We start from the raw sequence: 19,596 nt of genomic DNA on the forward strand, positions 1-19,596 counted from the left end.
CCAGAGTTTTACCTACAGCAATAAAAGTTTAAGAATAGTTTGTAACAAATGGGACCAGATAGATAAATGCACCTTATCATTATCAGTCTCATTCAAATGGCTAATGATTTATCTGGATTTTCTATTACTAACTAATAGGTTATAGAACAGGTAGTCAATATCTGTTTGCCTTGCACGCGGCCGACCCGGGTTTGATTCCCAGCGTCCCATATGGTCCCCTGAGCACCGCCAGGAGTAACTCCTGAGTGCAGAGCAGGAGTAACCCCTGTGCATCCCCAGGTGTGACCCAAAAGGCAAAAAAAATTAAAAAATAAAAAAAATAAAATTAGCAATGAAACCATTTAAAATATCTGAATGCAGACTGTATGTTGAGAAAACACTTGAAATGTGGACAAGCTTATACAATGATCAAGCATTCTTTACATATCAGAAAATAAACAATGAGTGTCATCTAGGAAATTCTAAGTTATCTTATTTGTTATCTGTTGTTGCAACAACAACTTGTGCCACCAAGCTAAGAATTTATAATAATAAACATGAATTATTTCATATAGCTTTTGTAAATCAGAAATTGGAGAGTGGCTTAATTAGGTGGTTAAAAGGGTCTCTGAAGAGGTTAGCTTCAAGACTATGCTGAGGGATGTAATTTCATCTAAAAACTTTACCAGGGCTGGAAGACCCATTCCAATGTGTCCCATTCATACAGATTTTGAAAAGAGACCTCAGGCTTCTCACACTGACTTTTCAATGGTGCTGCTGAAAATTCTCATAATGTCAACTTCTTTCCCATTGGAAAAGATCCCAGAAGACAAGGCAGATGCAAACAATCCCTCATACTAAGTATGCCTTGCCTTGGAAGTCATATTGTGTTTTATATTTTGGGCAATACTAAGCCTACAGTACTTATGGGCACAGAGGTCATTGTCATCCATGCTGAGAGACCATGTGGTGCTAGGGCTAGGGATTGGTCCCAGGTTTCCCACATGCAAAGCACACATTCAGTCCATTGACCTCTCTCTCTCTTTAGTCTGGTCATTTTGTGTTTTGTTTTGGTTTGGTTTTTTGTTTGTTTTTTGGGTGACACCTGGTAGTGCTCAGGGCTTACTCATAGCTATGCACTCAGAGATCACTCCTGGTGGGCTTGGAGCACGCTATGGAATGCCGGGGATCAAACCTTGGTCAACTACATGCAAAGCAAGCACCTACTCTCTGTACTATCACTCTGATCCTAGTCCAATCATTTTCACAATGACTTCTTGGTTACACAAGTCAGCCTTACTTTCTAGAGAAGGGAGCCAAATAAGAACTTAAATCCCAGCTTGGAGCTCATTGTAAAAAGAGCAGGGCTCTGTGAATGTTTTATGTTAGATGGAAAGGGGCAATCAAGATTGGAAATAGACATAAGCTTGCTCATCGGCTTATTTAAAATAAAATTGTAAGTTACCTAAGTTTTTTAAAAAAATCAATTAAATAATGAATAAAAAGATCAGTGCTTTATTCCTTAAGTCTAAAACAGTGTTGCTTGGGGCCAGAGCAGTAATACACAGGATAGGGTGTTTGCCTTGCATGCAGCCGACTGAGGTTTGATCCCCAGCATCCCATGTGGTCCCTGAGCACTGCTAGGAGTGATTCCTGAGTGCAGAGCCAGGAGAAACCCCTGAGCATCACCCGGTGTGACCACCCCCAAAAAATAAACAAACAAAACAAACAAAAAACCAATGTTGCTTCCCCCCCCCCCCCCGCCCAGGTGGTAGTCTCCTTAAATTGGTCAGTAATACTGATAGTAGAATTATATACATAAGGGAAAGGATTCAAGAATAACTTGAGGCCTGGTAACTAGTTTTTATGGTTAAAATTGTGTTGCTATAGGAAAGTACACTGCTGAATGAGAACGAAGGATTTATGGCGCTGTTTCAGAATAGGATGACCAATGTTTTTTAAAAATCCTTCCCGAGAACATTTGAAGTGTGACTTTCCATAAATCATAGTTACTGAAAGTGAACAGTCATTCATATGTATAAACCAAGATTTAAGAAAAATCAGAGGACTAGGGACTGAGGAGAGTTCAAAGGACTGAGTAAATATAGAAGAACTGGGTTTGATCCCCAGTATTACATAGTCCCCCAAGCACCTCCAGAACTATTCCTGTACACAGAAGCCAGAAGTTGGCCAGAGTACCTCTGCGTGTGACCCCCCTAAAAAATCCAACAACAATAAAATCAAAAGAGTGGTTGTGAGTGACTGTGGGTGAGAGCTTTGCAAGCTCATTAAGCATTAAACCACTATGATTAATATAGAAGGGCTAGAGATCACATGTCAGCAGAAGGAACTCTAAAAAACAGAAGAAGGCCCCTCAGGCCACAGGCAAGAACAGAGGTTGACTTCAGACAAATCAATGCAATGAAAGTATTTCAAAAAGAGCAACGCCAAGGGAAGGCAGGAAGTTCTGCATGGGACATGGGAAAATGAGGATCAGAGAAAGGATGTCATGGTAAAGAGGCAATTAATCATTGGTTGTGCATTTACTACACACTAGGTAGGTCATATGAACCACTTAATCACTGAACAGACTTTTTATCAGAATTCAGGGTTTGTAAGTTCCTGACACCACCAGTGGTACAACTGGGCTTTCAACCAGATCTATCAGCCCCCAAAGTCTGTGGGCTTCATGAGTCATATCCAAGTTTGTCCAAGGCACAGAGACATTACACACATTCTTCACTTCACTGGCAGTTGTATCTCAACACTGTGGGTCACTTTTGGGAACTCCTCAGTGACAAATCACTGCACACAGTTTGGAGGCTGAGAATGAGAATAACACTGATGTCCACTTTCCTCCTTTTATAGTGACTCTCTGCCCAAGAACCACAAACTACTCACAGTCATCTCTGGGGAATAAGGTTCGTGATCTGGCTGGGGAACACCATTTTCTGGCAGTAAGTGAGATGTGATTCTGAAGGGATACAGTTGATTTTCTTCTGCAGCTTGTTATATTGGCTTTGGTCTCGTCAGAAAACAAACAAAAAAGAAGTCTGAGAGGTTACAACATAGGGATTTTATCTGAACCAAACACCTACAAACTGTCTCAGAATTGTTGGCAAGAGCATAAGAGGATGAGGGCAGGGGATGGCTTAGTGGCAAAAGCACCCACCTTGCAAATATGAAGATGTGGGTTCAGTACCTGCTGCTGCTCACATATGCTGAGCACAGCCCATCTGGACACCTGTGAGACCCCTGGCACTGCAACTCTCTGCTGCACCACAGTCTGGTGTGTGTGAGCATCACAACCAAAGTGTGTGACCCACTGTGAGCATAACAACTAATGTGCCAACACTGTGGCCTGGTGTGTAATCTCTGGCGAGCAGGTGTGTAAATTTGCCACAATTCAAATGTGTTATCTTGGGCGAACAATACAATCAGAACATACACTCACACTAGCAATCATCACAAATGGAAGGGGAGGGGAGGAAAAAAGAAGAAAAAAGAGAAGAAAGGAAAAAAGAAAAGAAAAGAAAAAGTACATGGCCCCATAAATGTATTACTTTGAAGTAATCATTACTACTACACTGAGGTAGTAGTTCTTCCATACTGTAGAACTCAGAGAGTTTTTCTTATCTCTCTGACTGAGGGAGATCCTTCCAGAACAGGCCCCCACAGCACTCCATTCCACTCCTTGAGGACCTTTTCACTTCTGTGATGTCACCCCTGGTGTCATGGTATTTATGGTACCTAGGACTGCATAAGGCATTGAATAAAGGTCCTTTCATTGAATGAATTAAATTGAGATAGTTTTTGCTTAGATTGGGTCACACCTGCAGGTGCTCAGAGTTTACTCTTGGCTCTGTGCTGAGGGGCTTTTCCTGGCAGTGCTGGGACCATATGTGGTTCTGGGAATCACACTGGGCTCAGTCATGCAAACAAAATGCTTTAACCCCTGTACCTATTTCTCTTATTCTTAAATTTAGTTTTCTGGCAGTGGGGGGCAGGAGGCAGGTGACACACCCAGTGTTGCTGGAGGTGTACTTCCAATTTTGACTTTGCAGGTTGCTCCCAATGGTGCTTGGGGAACCATGAGGAACCAGGAATAGAAACAGGGTCTGCAGGATGCAAGGTAAATGTAAATTCCTGTACTATTTTTCTGGCCCCTGACTGCGTTCCATTTTAACCGAGTTTCTTTAGGTATCTACACAAGAGAAAGTAAAACATTGTCCACACAAAGACTTGAATGTAAATGTGAATGTTCATAGCATTGTTATTCATGACATTCCTAAGGTGGAAATAGTCCAGAGGTCCATCAGTTGGTGGGTAGATAAACAGAAGGTAGAATGGATAGTATAGCAGGTAGGGTCCTTGTCTTGCATGTGGCTGACCTGGGTCTGATCCCTGACATCCTATATGGTACCCTGAGCACTGCCAGGAGTAATTCCTGAGTGAAGTGCCACGTGTAACTCCTGAGCACTGCCAGGTGTGGCCCTCCAAGAACAAAAATAAAAACAAACAAAAGGTGACATGGGCATACAATAGCACTCTATTAAGTAACAAAAGAAAGTGAACCATCAGTAGGTTCTAACCACATGCATGAATCACAAAGACATTGTGTTAAGTGAAATGAGCCTGACACAAAAGAGTATATACTGTATTATTCCATATATAAATGCAGTTTCTAGGAAAGATAAAAATACAGAAAAGAAAAGAAAAGAAAAGAAAAGAAATGGTTACCTGGGCCTAGATGTAAGAGTAAGGATTGAAGGCAAAGAAAAGAAAGGAACTTTGGCGAGAGATAGAAATGGTTTAAAACTGAATTGGAGGGCCAGAGCCATAGCACAGCAGGTAGGCTGTGTCTTGCATGTGGCCAGCCTGGGTTGGATCCCCAGCATCCCATATGGTCCCACTGAGCATCACCAGGAGTGATTCCTGAGTGCAGAGCCAGGATAACCCCTGAGCATCACTGGGTGTGACCCAAAAAACAAAACAAAACAAAAAAACCCCCAAAAAACACCACCACCACCAAAAAAAAAAAAACCCTCACACACAAAAACAAACAAACAAACAAAAAAACCCAATTGGATTGGAGGACCAGAGCCATAGTTAAAGTGGATAGGGAGTTTGTTTTGCATGTGGCCAGCCTGGGTTTGATCCCCAGTATCCCATATGGTCCCCTGAGCACCTCCAGGAGTGATTCCTGAGGGCAGAGCCAGGAGTAACCCCTGAGCATCATTGGGTGTGACCCAGAAAGTGAAAAAAAAACCCTAAAACACCAAAAAGAAGTGGGTTGGGTTGAGAGCTGCACAAATATATCAAACATTCTCCCAATGAATACCTGTAGAAGACAAATTGTATGTGAATCATACTTCTGTAATAATCTGATTAAGGAGTGGTTGAAGTGATAGTGCAATAGGTAGGGCACTTGCTTTGCATGCAGTCCACCCAGGTTCCATCCCTGCCACCTCGTATGTTCTCCTATGCACCACCAGGAGTGAACCCTGAGTGCAGAACCAGGAGCAACTCCTGAGCATTGCCAGGTGTGGTGGCCCCCAAACAAACAAAAATATATTAACCTGATTATATGTATATAAATACAGTTTTGTTCTGGGGTCATACTCAATGTTGCTCAGGACTTATTGCTGGCTCTGTGTTCAGGCACCACTCTTAGCATGGCTTGGAGGACCATATGGGGTACTAGGGATTGAAGGCAAGAACGCTACCTGATGTACTATCTCTCCAGCCCCCTAAATGTTTTAAAAAGAGCTAGAGAGATAGTTTAATGGGTTGGAGCACATGCTTTGCATGTAGGAGCCTCATATTCCATCCTCTGGCATCATATGGTTCCCCCAAACACTGCTGGGAGTGACCTCTCTATACCAGCACTGAGGTGGAAGTAGCAGCTGATTATCTGGTATGGTACCTAAACAGAGTTTAAGAAAACCAGTTTCCTTCCTTCTCATTTTATCTTAATTTATGTCCCATAGGATATTACTTCTGTGGGACATTGTGTCAGAGACCACTAGTTGAATTTCTCTATTCTTTTTTTTTTCTTTTTGGGTCACACCTGGCGATGCACAGGGGTTACTCCTGGCTCTGCACTCAGGAGTTACTCTTGGCGGTGCTCGGGGAACCATATGGGATACTGGGAATCGAACCTGGGTTGGCCGCATGAAAGGCAAATGCCCTACATGCTGTGCTATCTCTCCAGCCCTGAATTTCTCTATTCTTTAGTAACAAAACCTCATTTTTTAAGTTGGCACTACAGGCAAGCAAAATAAAATACTGTATTTCCCAACCTTTTTTGTGGCTTGACATGGCCATAGGACAAACTCTGGCCAACATGATGTAAGCAGAAGCATTGTGTAGTAATTCTAGGAAGGCTATTTAAGGGACATGATTCAGCTTCACCTTTTCCATTTTGCCTTTCCTTTTTCTTCCAAGGACAGGTGCTCCAACAGCCATCGAGGGCCATGAATTAACCTTGAGAACTATAGATAAGTATAGTAACAAAAATGTGGAGGCCTGGACCCTAAGATAATACAGATCTACCAAGCCACTTTTAGACTGCTTGCACCCCAGATTTCTTTTATGCAAAACAAAATAAACTTCAATTCCAATGTAGGCATTCCTCATTTTATTGTGCTTCCAAGATATTGCTTTTTAACAAATTGAATGTTGTGGCAAGCCTGCATCTAGCAGTCTGTCTGCACCATTTTTCCAGCAGTAGGTGCTCGCATTGTGTTTCTGTGCCACATTTAATTAAGGCATGTACAGTGTTTACTTAGATATAATGCTACTGCTCACATAAGAGACTGCAGTGTCTTGAAAGCATAAATTTCCATATGCACTGGGAAATTTAAGAACAAGGACACATTTATCACAAGACTTATTTCATTGCAGTGATTTAGAAACAAACCTGTAATATCCTTAGGTCTGTGTCTGTACCAGTTTTGATAAATATTAAGTAAAAAAAGATGGTTCTGGGGTCAAATAATTTTGAGAATTATTATTTAAAAGCTTAACAGAAGTGGAAATTCAGCTAAACAGGCTAGATCGCATGTTTTGTTTTGTTTTGGGGTCACACCTGGCACTGCTCAGGAATTACTCCTGGTGGTGCTCAGGGGACCACATAGGATGCTAGGGATGGAACCGGTAGGATGCATGCAAGGCAAGTGTCCTACCCACTATACCATTTCTTCAGACCCTAGAGCACAAGTTTTGCATGCAGGTTCATCCCTGGCACTGCATATTCCCCTACAAGTTCTGAGATGGGACTTATCTCCCTCCAGGTGTGGCAAAAAAAAAAAAACCCCAAGAAAACAAGTTTAACATCTATTAGTGCAAGATCTCTCAGAGTTTTAAATATGCTAATAAGCAATGAGAAAGGCTAGAGCACAACTTCCCAAATCAAATCAATCCCAAGCCTCTTCAATAAAGAAGGAATAACTTGGGGCCAAGGGCAATGTTGTTTTCAAAGGTCTAATTTTTGCCTCACCCTTTATTTAATCCATCCTTCTTAGCTACTAGAGAGCTTCTTTTGGATTTGTTTTGTTTTGTACTACAACCATGTTCAGGGTTTACTCCTGGCTCTGGGCTCAGGGATCACTTTTGGCAGTGCTGTGGTACCATCTGGGGTGCCAGAGATCAAATCTGGGTTGGCTGCATGCAAGGCATGTGTCCTACTCATGACAGAATCTCACAGCCCCTAGAGAACTCTTTCCTTTTTTCCTTTTTTTCCCTTTGGCTTTTTAGGTCATACCCAGTGATCCTCAGGGATTACTCCTTGCTCTGCACTCAGGAATTACTCCTGGCGGTGCTCAAGGGACCATATGGAATGACAGGGATCAAACCCGGGTCAGCCACGTGCCAGCAAATGCCCTACTCACTGTACTAGCACTCTGGCCCTGGGAACTCTTTCTTAAACAAACGTGATGATGTCATATTCCTATTTAAGTGCCCTAAATGGTTCCTGTAGATGAAATTCAAACTCCTTCAGGGAATGAGTAAGACATATGATCTGGTCCTTGCCTTTTTTCTAACCTTACCCTGGCCATCTCTCAGATCATGAACCATTTTTACTGCTAAGACCCGAATATCTTTTCCCTGGTTTCTCTAGTCTGCACACACTCAACAGTAGACATTTCCTAACTGCCACTTTGCTGGCATTCTACCTCTTATCCTTTAAGACTTAGCTCAGGTATGAACTCATTCACACCCATTCATAGTTTGAGCAATTCCTACTATGTGTCAGGCATTGCACAAGCACTGGAGTTACAGAGCCAAATATACATGATGCCTGCCCCAAGGGGCATAGAATTCAGTGAAGTTAGAAAAATGCTATATTAGTCGGAGTGCGCTAATGACTGAAACAGTCAACCTTCACGTTTCAGAGATTTGACACAATGACAATTTATTTCTCCTCATAGCATTGCCCAGTACAGGTAAGCACAAGGGATCAGGGACCCAGGCTGATTCCACTGTCAGTTTCTGAGGACTCTAAGCTCTACAGAGAATATTTTTACAACTGGCTGGCTGATGAGGAAAAGACCAAGATAAACACATAAAAAGTCTTAGCGGTTGTCTAGCAGTGGTATCTATCAATCACTGCTCTCTAGATTCCGTTTTTAGGACTCAGTCACTTGGACCTACCTGATTACTGAGAAACGTAGTTTTGCTGTGAACCTAGGAGGAAAAGAAAATGGTCTGACAAAATAGTCTGATAAAATATATATATATAAATATATATATAAAGAAGAGTGAGGAAGCTTATTGTCCAATGAAAAAAAAAAACTAAAAGCAAATAAATATCGACAGGAAGGCAGCATGCACTTTCTATCGACAGTATTATCAGAAAGTTCCAGAACCAGTGAAAGTCCTTCTGAGCTCCTAAGGAGTGCTCTTCTGGGGCCTTTTATGAACATGTACCTACCATATGGTACAAAAAAAAAATGTCCATTATTTGTAGCCTCTGGGTATCAGACCTTGAGAACTTCTTAGTGTCAACCACCTCTTGTTCCAGAAGCTTCTGTGGCTACGTTTAACTTCAGGAAGCAGCACTCTGATAGGACTGTGCCTCTTGGCCTTTCTGCATGCCTCTTGACATTAAGTGTTGGGACCTAACTCTATTGGCATCAATGTATGAATAATTGGAATGAGATTTCAGCCAATACAAGAAATGTTAGTAAATTTCCCCTCTTTTCCTTCCCCTGCTTAGAGCTTATGTAGCTTCTTAACATACAATCCCTTGAGGAGAAATGAGTTCCACTTAGTAAAGGTGAAATAACCCTTCTGGTATTTATTGGCCCTTCCTTCCTCTCTCCCTTCCTCCTTTTGCGTTCCCTTCTGACTTAGAGAGCCAGGCTCTGCATTCTGGAGAACCCAGGCTAAGACAGGTCCATGAAGGGGTACAGCTAAAAGCCACTCAGCTCTTATGTCTCCTCCAGGGCTTTCCCACACTTCCCTGGACACCAGGAAAATGTCTTAAGGATCAGCTTCCACTAACCCCACTCAGTTCTGGAGATTTGACTCTAAAGGTCAATCTGCTGCCTTCTTGTACGCATACTACTCACTTGTGAATCAGTCATTACTTATCCATTTTTTTATTGTTGTTTAGTAGTATAATGTTTATGTTTCTGTTTTTTAACTTCCTACATGCTACTGTATTATTGTTTGGGGCCACACCCAGTGGCGCCCATGGCTTATTCCTGACTGTGCTCAAGACTTTCTCTTGGAGATGCTTGAGATACCCTGTGGGGTGCTGGGGATCAATCCCGGGTTGGCTGCATACAAGGCAAGTGCCCTGCCTGCTGTACTAGCCTATTGTCCAGCTCCTAGTCTATTGTCTTTGCTCATATTTAAGAACAGGAATTTCTGGGGGCGTGGGTAGCAGAGCACATGCCTCGCATGTACAAGGCTCATGATTTGCGCCAAGCGCTGCATACCACCCACCGTCAGCAGTGCTGGGTATAGCTTTCATGGCAAGTACTACTGGGCCATGCACCCCTCCAGTACTTATGAATATGACCCCCCAAAAATAGGAATTGCTGACAGTCTACCTCTTTCCTCCTCCCTGCCTTCATGCCTCTCAAGGCTGTTTCTTGTTTCCGTGACTTGGCATAAGCAGGCTTCTCTATCTGGACTCCCCTTCCTCCCCCATCTCCTTCCTTGTTTCTTTTTTTCTGTGGGAGAGAGACTCCGTTGTGCAAAGGGAAAGCTACTTGACACTCATAATTAGAGTCACCAGGGATGTCTTCAATATAGCCTTGCTCCCAGGCCCTTTCCAGAAACAAAAGTGCCTTGATCTGAGCCCCAGGAGTTCAGGCTGAGAGTTTTAGGCTCCAGGTGCCTGGTCCAGCCTCAGCCCCTGAAGCAGCTGGTTCAAGATGGCAAGTTAATACCCCTGTGAAGCAGGGCGGGGGAAGACAGCTCTCTGCCAACTAGCTTGCCAGCAGCTTCATAGGACTAGAAGTCTCTGAGGCCGTGTCCTCCACAAATCCCAGCTGCATCTCTTGCAGCGAGACCAATCCCTGGGACCTAACTGGTGCTTTAGAAATGTTTGTTTCAGGAAGAAAGGCACTTTAGGCATCCCGTTCGGGCTTCAGTTGGAGGAGAGCAAGGCACAGGTGAGGCAGGCAGGTGGCAGAGACCTGCATTTGGGACTGAAGACATCTCTTACATCTGCTAAGAACTCAAGAGGTTCTCAGCAGTTTGGGCTACAGGCTGAAAACCATAGGCTCACAGGGGTTTTAAAGAAACAAAAATAGTTTCTCTCCAGGGGAGAAACAGCAAGGGGTCAAGGTGTTTGCTGGCCTTGCATACAGCTGGCCTTCCATATATCCCCAGCACCACAGACACACCAGGAGTACTCTCCCCAGCACCGAAGAGTATGCAAATGCCCCCACCCCTAATAAATACTAAATAATAAAACTGACCCTTGTGGTTGTTATTTTTTAAAAAAAATAACCCGCATGGCAGAGCCTGGCAAGCTTCCCGTGGCGTATTCGATACGCCAAAATCAGTAACAAGAAGCCTCACAATAGAGACATTACTGGTGCCCGCTCCAGCAAATCGATGAACAACAGGAGGACAGTGCTACAGTGCTACCTCTTTTGTTAAACCATTACAGGAACCCTGTCCAACTGAAACCGTGTTTACCTTCAATAATAAACCTAACAAACTGCTCTTGGAACCCTCAGGACTCAGAGCATTCCACTCTGAGGTAAGTGGAGCTACTATGTTACAATCCAATCAGTTTTTTAGTGGGTGCTCAAGAAACACCACGACAGGGTGCGGATAAGGGGTAAGAGGGGCAGTTGACTGCTAGTTCAGGGTGGGGTCCAAGTCAGGCAGGGCATACTCCCTCCCTCCTTGTCTCCCTCTGTTTTCTTGATAATATTTGTCCCAACCTGCTCCTCCTGTGTTTATTGTCTTTCCCCGTAGCAGGCCTCTTTCACGGGACATAGGCCTTTGTCCTATTGACCATCGTCTCCCCTGTCTCAGATCAATCCCTGGTACTCAGTGGGCACTCAAAAAACTAGTTACTCACGAACGAGTTAAAGATTGCTAAACAATGAGATGAATCTCTGCCGTGCCCGGGCATGTCCTTGAGGATGCTACCACGGAGGTGGGGGAGCGAGGCCTGAACATCAACACACCCGGAGCGCGACACCTGATTTTTTTTTTTTCCGGAGGGCTATCCCACGCGCAGCGGGATCCATGGGGCTGAGAATTCCCAGGGCGCGCGAGGGTCTTGGGAAGAAGCCTGTCCAGTGCAGGGAGCCAGGAGGGGCAGCTGGAGATGCGGCTGGAGAAAAAGCGTGGGGGTTTCTTGGCTCTCCGCTAAGGCTTCTTGGCATCTCTTCCCGACCTGCGGGACCCTCGCCGTTTCCCGCATCTGTCCACCGGACCTCGCCTTGGAGAAAAAAAGAAAAAATCCTTGCGAACGCGAGACCCCCAGCCACGTCTTTTCGCACCCCTGGGGACCCCAGCCCCGGGTCTTGCAGAAGGCGAGCCCCGCTACCTGGGAGACCACCACCTGCAGGCCCAGCAGCCGCCCGCGCCCCCGGCCCCGTCCGGCCCGCGCGCTCCCGGTCCCCGCCCCCTGCCTGCGGTCTGCGGCGTGCGGGACCCCGCCCCGCCCCCTCGGCCCGCAGGACCCCGGCCCCGCCCCGCCCCCGTGGCCCCGGAGCTCGGTCCCAGGGGGCGGGGCCGCGCGCCTCGGCGTCTCCTAGGCGGGGGGCGCGAGGCAGGGGGCGGGACGTGGCCGGCCGCGGCCAATCAGCGCCGCGATCACATCCATGCAAATACGAGCACAATGGAGCGAGCCCATCACTCGCTTCTGCAAGCAAGCTTGAAATGGGCTTCTGCCTGAGCGACGGCCCGGCTCGCCAATGAGTCTGTGTTTTGGGCCGGCGGGGCCCAATGGCGTGGCCGGGAAGGCGGGACCGAGCTGCGTTAGGGTGTCCTTGCAGGGTGTCTGAGCTAAACTTCACCAAATAATAGCTGTTTGTATTTTGGCTGCTGCAGGAGCCATTTTAGGTAAGTTCTTCTCTTAACTTTTTATTTTCCTTGCCGGCCTCGGCGGGCCGGCCCTGTCCGCGGGTCGCTGGCCCCGCCCCGCCGGCCGGGCTGGGCGCCCCTATGAATGGAGCCGGGATGAGGGGCTGCGGCGGCGCCGAGGCCCGGCTGCGCCGGGGTCCGAGCGGGGCTGGCGGCCTGGCGGAGCACAGGCGGCGGCCTGAGGCCTGACGCTGGGTCCGGCCTGCGCCGCGCCCCGCTCCCGCCGAGGCCGCGCTCGGTCCGGGCGGCCGTCCTTGGGAGTGCGCCGCTGCGGGCCGCGGGTGCGGGCAGCCCCCGGCCCTGGGCCAGGAGGGCGGGGGGCGGGGCGCGCGGCAGCGCCCCCCACCCTCCCGCCCCCGGGGCGGGGACCCCCTGGCCCTTCTGCGGCGCGCGGGGGCTCGGGTGACCGCTATTCGCCCCGCCGCCCCCGCGGAGAAGTTGCTCGATTGGCGTCCTGCGTCTGTTTGCAGGGGTGGAGGAGGGTGGGCTGGTGCCAGGCTGCTGCTCCGGGAGGGGGCGGGGGGCCCCGGCGCGTCCTCGGAGCGCGCGCCTCCTCCGCCCCCCTTCTTACGCACTAGCGCGCACTCGCCCCGAAAATTGCAACCCCGGAGGTGGCCAGCAACCCCACCGCCAAGTTTTGTGCGTTATTCGGATTGCATATTTGAGTTGGAAGGGGGAAAAAAAGAGAGGGAGAGAAAACCCGTCCCCATCGGGGTACTGATTTCCTGCGCTGTCGAGAAGTAACGGAGTCTGTGGATCCCCAGTTTCCAGGGGCTGGTCTTGTCAGATGTGCAGAGGCTTGGCAGCTACGGGTTTTTTTTTCTTTTTTTTTTTCAATTTTTTTTTTTTTAAAGACGCTATCAGGAAATCCCCTCACTAGGGAGGTAATTGAAATTTGAGTTTGTTTGCAGCTTGGGTTTTATTTGATCCAATTAAAAATACATAAGCCGGCACTTATTTGTGTACATAAAGTATTCCTAGTTTCGGTTATGACGGATGTGCATGCAGTTGCGGCATTGCGCGATCTAATAAGGCAGTATAAATTCAATTTTGAACTTGGAGGCCCTTGTTCTCCAAATTAGGGTTTATGAAGCATCTGTGATCTGGCCACGGTTTCTAATGAATCTTTGGCATCTTCTGGGCATCTTTGAGCTTTGTGTGTGCGCCATGTTCATCCTCCCCCCCCCCCCCCAAAAAAAAATAACCACAACAAAAACCTACTCGTTTCTAATGTATCAGATCCGGGAACAGACAACGCACATGTAAAATGTTAGGCAATTTTTCAGAGGGTCAGCCGTATTGCCCGAGAAGTCTGTTATTTCTCAAATGGTTAATAGGAATGCTGTCCCAGGAGACCCTACATTTCCTCCTACTTTTTTGGGGAGGGTCTGATTGTGGCTTTTGGGAAGATCCCAGTGCCATACTCCTAAAACTGTCTGTGGCTCTTTTCCTTACTGGCAGCAATATCTGGACCAGTTGACTGTGAGGCAGGCCAAATTGTAAGATTAGGTTGGCTACATGAAGGAGATAGTTTTTGTGAACTTTGTGACCCTGGTGATAGAAAGATTTGGGATCTGTGTGTAATAAAATGATTAGGCACGAATATTCAGTAACCGTGGCTTATGCCAGACACAGCAGGTGGTTTAGTATAAGCTGTTCAAGCTTGGGAAAATGATTAAATTTGGAAGTTTTTCCTGTTCTTGGGAAGATTTCCCAAATGATGAATTTGGATGAATTAAAACATTTTTTTTCTCTTGAGAGGCTGGAGCCTTGATGGTACAGCGGGTAGGGCACCTGCCTTGCATACGGACCACCAAGGTTCGATCCCTGACACCACATGGTTTCCTGGGTGCAGCACCAGATGTAAGCCCTGAGCACCCCAGGTATAGCCCCCCCAAGCAAAAATCCCAGAAGAGAGGGAAATTTGATTAATGAACTATTAAGAGCTAGTGTTATAATTTGTTTTGGCTAACTTTGTACTGGGACAAAGTTAGAGTAACCAGACAAGAGATGCTTAAAGTAGTCTGGGGATGCAAAGCCCAGGTCTATCTTGAGTAGTTTCTCAGCCGGCATCACCAGCCTTTTTTTTTTTTTTTTTTTTTTTTTTTGCTGCAGTTATTTCTATCCTTTTTACATTGGGCTTTCTTCTTGTTAAAGCTCTGCAAACTTTTTCAGTATTTAGGGCCAAAGCGATAGAACAGCGGGTAGGGCATTTGCCTTGCACGTGGCTGACCCGGGTTTGCCCCCTGGCATCCATATGGTCCCCCAGTACTGCCAGGAGTAATCCCTGTGTGCAGAGCCCAGTAAGTAACCCCTGAAGAACCCTGTGTGACTCCAAAAAGCCAGAAAAATAAAACCGGAAACTTTTTTCAATATTTAGACTTGGATCACGACTTTCAATTTTTTGCTTCTACAGTCCATTTTATTTTTCATTTTTTTTCAGTAGTACAGTTAGGAGGGTCTCTAAACTCATTGGAGTATGACTTCAGACAAGACACTTAAAGAAGTGGAAGTGAAGGGAGAGCCATGGCAAACTTTGCTGCTTCTCAGCAGGATCTGTGGGAGGGTGTTTGGGTTTTTTTCCCTTTTGATGTTTATTGATTTACTTTCTTATAACTTCCAAATGCCAAGAACATGAGAAACCAAATCCTATCTAAAGAGAAACGTGCTCTGATTCGTCATTATTTCACTGCCTTTCGGAAACAACAGGCCTGAAACAACAGGCCCTCGGGCTGTGTCTTAGAGCTGCTGAATTCCCTGAAGTTTCAAAGAACTTTTCAGGTTTTCCTGGAAGTGTGCCTTTGCCCCTGGGGAATTATGTCTTCCCCTGCCCAACCCCGAGCCAGGGGTCCATTGCCTCAGGCCTGTTTGATTCTCCCTGTAGGTGTCTCTTGTTTTTCACCTTTCATGGAAAGACTTGGTAGTGAAGTGACCATCTGTCTTCACACGTGGACCTCATGGGGACTGAACCCTTTTTTGGTTGGTTGGTTTTGGGGCCACACCTAACGGTGCTCAGGGATCACTCCCCTGATGATCTTGGGCTGGGGGGATCCCAGAGGGTGCCAGGATTGAACCTGGGTTCCTCACGTGCAAGGTAAGCACCTTATCCACTGTACTCTCTCTAGTCCCTTTGAGCCCTTTTAAACAGCCCATGGAATTTTGCTTTGGTACCTGCCATAGGATCTCTGGTATATGACAGTCATGATAACAGAGACAGTGATAAATCGAGGAGACTTTTCCTCTCCTTCTTTTTCTCCAGTCCCTCTTGAGTATAGCAAGGTTTGAAATAGTCTTATTTTTAATAAATATTCAGTTTTTTTTTTAAATTTCTACCCTTAATGCAAACCATTTAGTTTAATTCAGGTGAAAATCTGTGATTTCCCTGGAACTGCCTGTGTTCTGTACCAGGTTATTACATTGAAAAACTCTTTGAAGTACATAAAGTAATAGCTCGGGCTTAGATATCTGTTCCCTAGGGAACATTTTTGTTTGCAGTAAATGTGACTTGCTTGTGAGGGAAGCAGGCAGAGCCAGGACTGAACGAATGCCTGGCGTGTATCTACCAGTCAGTCAGAGACTGGGGCCACAGAGATAAAAACAAAAACAAAAACAAAAAAAAAGCGCCTGTTTTTATAGCCACTTCAGGAGGCTGGACTACAGTTTCAGGAAGTGGGGTTATTTATTCAAGGCCTCTGAGTGAGTAATGGTAAATCAGGATTTGAACTCAGATCATCTGGATCCCAAGCACTCAATCATTTTACCAACCGCCTCCTTGAAGGATTTCTTAAAAAGCTCAAGTGTGGGCCACCCGCCCCACCCCCCCGGGGAGGCAGTTCAAAGTGCTGGAGCTCATGCTCTGAGGTCCATGGATCGCCAGCACTGCAAGGACTCAGCCCTTCTGGGTGCGGGTGTGTCCTTCTTTTTCCCCATTCCCACTCCTCCCCCAGTCAAACACAGACAAGCTGAAGCATTACGTTGTAGTGGTGTGGCCCTGGGTCACTAAGACACTCTGCTGAGACGTGTGTCCACTTTTACATCTTCATGTAAAGCCATCTTCACTATGAAGGAGGGAGTGTCCCTTCCCTGCTGCCTGCAGAGCTCTCTAGGGGCCTCCTAGAGAGCTCAAGTGGTCAGGCAGAGCCACCTGCGTGGTGGCCATGCCTCGCTGAGTACGCAGGCAGCATGAACTTGCCCTTGCCCCAGCGTTCTTTCCTTCTGTTCCTCTCATGGAGGCGACAATACCCTCATCAGAAATTCTGCTACTTCCATAAAAGTCCTGAAGGTAGTAGAAGGGAGTTATTTTAAAATTTCCATCCCTGTTTCCATTTCTGGACTAAACGATTTGCCTCAAATTCAGAAGAAAAGTTTTATTTTTTGCGTGTGATAATGTGTAATTTTTCTTGGTGGTGCGGGGCCACGTTGCTGTAGGTGCTGTGGGTGGGGTGGGACCATGATAGTACCCAGTGGTGTTCGGGTACCACATGGGCATTGTTGGAGGCGTGTGGAACTCAGAGCCTCATGGATACAAGGCTTGAATCCTGGCCCTCCTTGTTGTGTGTGTTTTTTTTTGTTGTTGTTGTTTGGTTGTTTGAAATAATCCTCCACCACCATAGATAATATCCCCCCCACCCCCATCCCCCATCCCCCCTGAAATAATGATTCTTTATCCTATATGTTTTCTTTATGTTTGTTAGCATTGAGACATTTAGAAACTTTACTAATGTATATGGCATAAAGAGCTTCTATTTTGAGGAATTTTTATTTTAATTGATGATTTTTTTCTGTGTAGTCATACTGAAGAATTTAGAACTTTCACATGGGTAAAACTTGATTTTTAGCTTACAGACATTTCCCCCCCCCCCCTTTACTGTTTTTGGGCTATATTCAGAAGTACTCAGGGCTCATTCCTGGTTCTGTGGCCAGGTTCACTCCTGTGGGGCTCAGGGGACCAAATGAGATTTGGGGGTCAAACCCTGGGTCTTCCACATACAGTGCATGTGCTCTACCCGTTGTTCTGTCTTCAGCATCACTCCATTAGTCCCATTTATTTTTTTAAGCTCAGTGCTGGGGATTGAATCCAAGGTTTGATACCTTCAAGGCATGCACTCTACCACTGTGCCATATCCCCAGCCCCCAGAGTTGATTTTCCATAGTGCTGTTGTCTATTATTTCCGAGGAACTTAATACACTAAAACAGTATTTGAGGCACTGGATTGATGGTACAGTGGGTAAGGCACTTGCCTTGTATGCACCTGACCTGTGTTTGGGCCTCAGCATCCCATATGGTCCAGCGAGCCCTATTAAGAGTGATATTTGAGCAAAGAGCCAGGAATCAACCCTGAGCACTGCCAGGTATGTCCGTCCTCCCCCCCCCGAAAAAAAAAGAAAACCCAAACAAGAACGAAAATGAAGTAAAATTGTACAATATTGTGGGAAAAGACCCCCAAAATTGGGGGCTGGAGAAATAGTACAGTGGGTAGGGCATTTGTTTGCCTTGAATTTGGCCAACCCAGGTTCAAGTCCCCAGCATCCCATAGAATTTTCTCTAATTACTCACAGGAGTAATTCGTGAGTGCAGAGCCAAAAGCCTAAAATGAGTGTGGCCCCAAAACCTAAAAACCATGCAAATGAAATCTTCCCCCTAACAACACAACAGTATTTGAAAATTTTAGGAAAATTCAGAAAGTAAAAAAAATCTTAGTAACTTTAGATATAAGAATAAGTGATGGGTACATGTTTTACTTTTCCTGAAAAGTAAATGATTTCTGTTTTGCTTCTCTGTTATTAAAGATTCTTAATACGATGCAATTCACTGACTTAATTTTATGGATAAATGTATTTTGTCAAGAAATTTTCAATTTTGTATATTGCATAGTATGTGACAAAGGTTTTTTTTTTGTTTTTTTTTTTTTAAATATCTCTAAGATTGTCTTTATATAAAAGGTCAGACTTCAGGTTAAAAGAAGTTAGGACCTTGGGGGGGAGGGTCTTGAATAATCTGTAAACTCCCCAATAATAATAGTTGTCCAGTTTTGTTTATGGGTTTCATAATTGTATGAAGCCAATTCATTGCTTTTTGTGGTGGTCACAGGAATCCCGTTATTCCCTTCACCCCCCAGAACCCACTGTCCATCTCTTCCCATTCAGATGCAAAAATGGTATTGCATTGATGTAGGGTATTCCAAAACAAAAACAAAAACAAAACCCCAAAACCCAAAGCTACCAAGTTATTTTGATTATGAAAAAAATCTTTTGCTTGTCAAGTTGATTTTGTTGGGACTTCTGCCTCTGACTCCCCACCTCCTTAGAAGTCTTACATCCTGCCAGCCTGGATCTGTGAGCCATTGTTTGGGAAGGACTTTCAGGTAGCAGCCAGGCCCTGGGCATGTTTAGAATTCTCTTCTGCCTAGTAGTTATACTCTTACACTGTTTCATGCCTTTGCCCTGGGCAGCTGATGAGGGTTAGGACTAGAATGGGAAGCAGGAGGGCCGTTGTAAGACTGTTAGAGCCTGGGGTCTCGCCTTTACTCCATCTGACTAAGCAAATCTGATACCATTTTAAGGGGCCTGGGGTGTTCTGCTTAAAGAAATTAGAAGTTTTGTGTTAACTTGTAAAAATAGATTGGGATGATAGAGGATATGAAAGAGATCATTAATAATCATCTCTAAAAAGATAATTGCAAATGGTACTAATAGTAAGCTCTTCAAAGCAAGGACGACTCAGAATTAGATCTCTGCATATTAGCTACCTGCCTGCGTCTTTCTGTGAAAACAGAATGTGAAAGGAAACATTTGAATGTTTTTATAGCACTTTTGCGGAAAATGGTTTGTCAGTTGGAACTCTAAGATAAGTTTATGATGTAGTTCTTGTTTAAACCTTTCCATTACTGATAATTCATTTTTTTCTATTGTCTTTATAAAAGTATTGATCCAGGATGAATTGGGGAGAAAAAAAACCTAGGTCTTTATACATTGCTAGTAATAATTAAGATAACAGCTCAATAATGTCAGCATTAGCTTCGGATTTGTTAGACATCCAGATTTTATTTTTAA

The 19,596-nt window shown here is 45.3% G+C and overlaps 1 protein-coding gene across 4 annotated transcripts in view; it reads left to right on the forward strand.

Annotated features, from left to right (window-relative positions):
* Nucleotides 1-12,389: 12,389 nt before the first annotated feature.
* Nucleotides 12,390-19,596, forward strand: part of CHD6 (chromodomain helicase DNA binding protein 6) — a 196,248-nt gene continuing 189,041 nt past the window's right edge. For all 4 annotated transcript variants that reach the window (XM_056122088.1, XM_056122086.1, XM_056122089.1 and 1 more), the window contains exon 1: nt 12,390-12,522. The gene's annotated coding sequence lies outside the window, so the exon portion shown is untranslated. The remainder of the gene's footprint in view (nt 12,523-19,596) is intronic.

The sequence above is a fragment of the Sorex fumeus genome, unplaced genomic scaffold (genome assembly GCF_029834395.1).
Source record: "Sorex fumeus unplaced genomic scaffold, SorFum_2.1 ptg000044l, whole genome shotgun sequence".
NCBI lineage: Eukaryota > Metazoa > Chordata > Mammalia > Eulipotyphla > Soricidae > Sorex > Sorex fumeus.